Raw genomic sequence first — 3,930 nt, forward strand, 5'->3', positions numbered from 1 at the left:
AGCGGGGGTGGGGGGGAGGGGGAGAATGGGCCCAGATGGGGGTGGGGGGCAGACATGGGGCTCTGCCCCTGCCTGCCCTCCCCCCATTATTCTTAATGAACAATTTTCTAGTCTTGCTATAAAATCCTAGTGGAGGCATGTCATTGTGGTTTCTACCTTAACATAAACGATCAAAGCAATTGTAAAGGAGGGCCATGGGGTTAGCCTCCACTAGCTCTATCAAGGTACAAGCTATTTGTGCCTTATCTCCACAGAGACTTTGCAGTGATAACTCAAGTTAGATAATGGCTTTAAAAATAATTTCACTTCTGCTGGTGAAGACATGGCTGCATAAATTATCAGCTAGGCTGAACAGTCTCTAGCCTTGCTCTGAAACAGGTCCAGTTCAGAGCTCTTAGAAAGGAGTCTATGGGGTGCCATGGATGTAATCAGTAATTGTCAGGAACTTATTTTAGAGAGTAAGCTGTCTGAGAAAGAGCCTCTTTGTATGGCACCTTAAAACAGGGCCATCCAACTGGTGGCCTTCTGACCACATCTGGCCCCAAGAAAGGTTAAATTACAGCCTTTGGGCTCCCAGCCTGGATGCTACACTCTCCTTTACTCTCCAGCTGCTGCCACTGCCTCCTCCAATTTCAGCTGTCTGGCCCCAGCCTGGGGAGTGAGGCAGCATGTGGCAGCCTGTAGCTGACAGAGCCTACAGCTAGGGGGCATCAAAGGAACCCTAAGAAGTGGAAGAGATATTCACTCTTCCCCTCCCTTCTTCCCCCTGCCTGAATTCAGCAACAGGGGAAAAGAAGGAGGGTCCCCCGCATAGTGCAGTGCAGTGCAGTGCAGTGCAGGGAGGGTGCATATATGATGATGCAGTGCAGTGTAGCTGGGCCTCTTGCACCAGGCGGAGCCCACCTGGCATGGTATGCTGTGCAAGCAGTATGTGGCCTGAGGGGCAGCCCTGCTTTTGGACATTCACACACCCAACCCTGTTGGCCTCTCTAGACCTCTAATATAAATAGTAAACAATCATTCCTCATAAATGAGATCTTTATATTTGCCAAGCATTTATTTCTATTTTATGCAGTTGTTTTATCGTTTCATAGGCAAAAAATAATAAGGCATATACAGGATAACACGGTAAGATAAAGTGATGCCCTTCTGCAAACTGCTTCTCTAATGAAAAACATTTTAAAATGAAAACCTGCAGGATACCGTTAGCCTATTGTGCATTACAGTTTATTCTTTTTTAAGTGCATATTCACATTGATTGGAGTTAATGATTGAATCTTCTGCTTTAATTACATGTGTCAGAACTAATTTGTCAACACAGAAGTAATTAATCTCTTCTTTAATAAGCAATATCATACATGACCTGTAAAATAATTTGTAATCCCTCATTTTGGCTTTTGGAAATCCCACAGATTCTTTAAATGAGATTAAAGAAGAACCATGTTTTGTTAAGTTGTTTATGATGAGTAGTTATTAGCATTATTGATGAAATTTGAGGCCAGCTTTCTTCAAAACCAAAAAGGTTTATGAGTTCTTGACTACGTGGCTAATTCACTGAATATTCAGCAAAGCATTTATATGCTCTTACAACAGAAGGTTGCTACTACTGTGCTTAACAATGTTCTTTAGAAACTGGTAAAAAAGGAATAAGGCTGTTCAGAGCTAACATAATATATAAGTTAGTCTGACCCATCAGTAAGTTTAATAACAACATTATAGGTGTGATAAAGTACATTTATGATAAGATATATAGTGATGGCCAATAGAATGCTAATAATGTTCACTGTTCTTGCTACTTTAAGCAACAACAAACTGAGTTATTTCCTTGCAACTGAGCCCATAAACTACATATTGCTGTTAACATATACATGCTTTCAAAATAGAATGGTGTCCTACAAAGAAATTCAATAGAGTTTGTCAATAACTAACTGAAGCTAATAAAACAGAATGCAGTACTAGGGACAAGTAGTGATGCTGTTTCGATTGTACACCTATGCAAATGGAAAACCTGTCCTTATTAAAATGACAAGCCCACATGTTTGTGTATTGTTTTTGTTTTATTAAAATAAAATCTCAGATTGAAGCCATGTTTTGACAGCACAGCTCTGAAGCAGAATGGAAATGTTATCTGCCATGTTATACCATCATTTTTTTTCCCAAATGCCACTGGCAGGATGACATAGCTTCCTGTATTTCTTGTTGAAATGACATTTAAAATTTAGGGAATACAAAATATAATCATTCACTACACATTTTCTTTGAATTGCAAATTTTTACTACCTCTAATTAGACCCAGCCAAATTATATAAAAAGTGTGTCTTTTATTTAGGTGGGATGAGTTAATTAATGAAGTAGTAAATAGACATTATTTTCAAATATTCAGAGTACTAATGATTTATTCATAAACATTTATGTGGATCCTGAAAGTTCCACAAAGCTTAATATGAATGGCACTGGCCCCCTAAGGATACACTATTTTGTCAAAGGAGTGTAAGTCTTCAACCAGGGACAGAAATATTCTGTGATCAAACAACTACTCAAAGGAGGGAGGATATAATCAAAGGGATATGTTTTCTTGTTTGTTTTTATTCAATAGAGAGAAATTTGCTCATCATTTGCTCTTTTATATCTAAGAGGATAGCAAAAAACAGGATCAATTTAGCAACAAATTACTAAGAGAAAAAAAGAAAAAAAGCTACAGACATCTAGTTTCTTGTAATAAAGTATTCAGCTACCTTACTTGAAAAGTAGGTTTCTACTGCACAAGCATGTAAAGTGAATCCTAAAACTATGAACCTTCCCGATGTTAAAAATGTTAAATTGTTCTAATCACTGTATCACGGGGTGGGCCCTATGAGCGGCCGTGTTCCCGCTAGTGCCCCCTGCCGTGCCAAATTAGGAGATCCAGCACCCTCTTATTCTCACCCACCACGTCTTGGAGCTTATATAATTTAATATGGGAGGCTGCCTTTGGTCTCCTAATCTCTATGGGTGACCTGGTGCACCCCAGCCTTATGGGCTATGCGTGCCTCCTACCTCCCCTTCAGCACGCCCCAAGCCTCGCAGCTATTCCGGACGTTCTTGTGTCTCCGATATACGCGCCCTCGCCGGGGCCTCTCTGATATACGTGCCCTCGCCGGGGCCTTGCCCCACTCGCCCTTACTCCGGGCTCTGTCTTGCGCACCCAGCGCTGTCGGGTTCTATCCCGTGCTTCTCAACCTCCCGTGCTTGTACCCGCGCACTTACCCCTAGCACGCCTAATGTACTTGCCCCTCATCTGGGGCCCTGTTGCTTGCCACACAAGCCCTGTCTTGCCCCATTGGGTTCGGCTAGTGTACTCACCCTCTTCGGGCTCCCGACCGCATGCTCTGGCCCAGCTTCGGGCCTCTACCCGCGTGCTTGCCCTACTCCGGCCTCTTACACTCGCTCTCGCCCCCCCTAGACTTGCCTTGTCTGGGGCACCCTAATAGGCGCTCCCCCCTTTCGGGGCTTATGCCTCACCCTCTCTGGGCTCCTCAGTAAACTCGCCCTTCTCTGGGGCTTCTCATGTAGAGGCAGCACCCCACTGGGCCTGTCCCCCCTGCACTTGTCGCGCCCTCACCCTTCTCTGGGGCTTGCCCCGCGCCTCTCGCGCCCTCGCCCTTCTCTGGGGCCCTCGCCCTCACTGGGGCCTATGTCCGCGCTTCTCACGCCCTCACCCTCTCGGGGGCTTGTCCCACGCTAAACCGCGCTCGGGGCTCAGGTGGCCCATAGCCATGCCTGGCCCCCTGACCCTTCCCAGGGTCCTTCACCCGACGGGGCTGAATACTGCCCTCACGGGCTGGGGTCTCAACCCCCACACACCGCACGACACTGGCGCCAAACAGCTGTGCCTCCCCGGCACTGCTCAGTGCCCGAACAGGGCACCCAGGAAACCCCCCCAGACTACTA

This window comes from Gavialis gangeticus, unplaced genomic scaffold, assembly GCF_001723915.1.
Source record: "Gavialis gangeticus isolate Ggan-Ray unplaced genomic scaffold, GavGan_comp1, whole genome shotgun sequence".
NCBI classification, from domain to species: domain Eukaryota; kingdom Metazoa; phylum Chordata; order Crocodylia; family Gavialidae; genus Gavialis; species Gavialis gangeticus.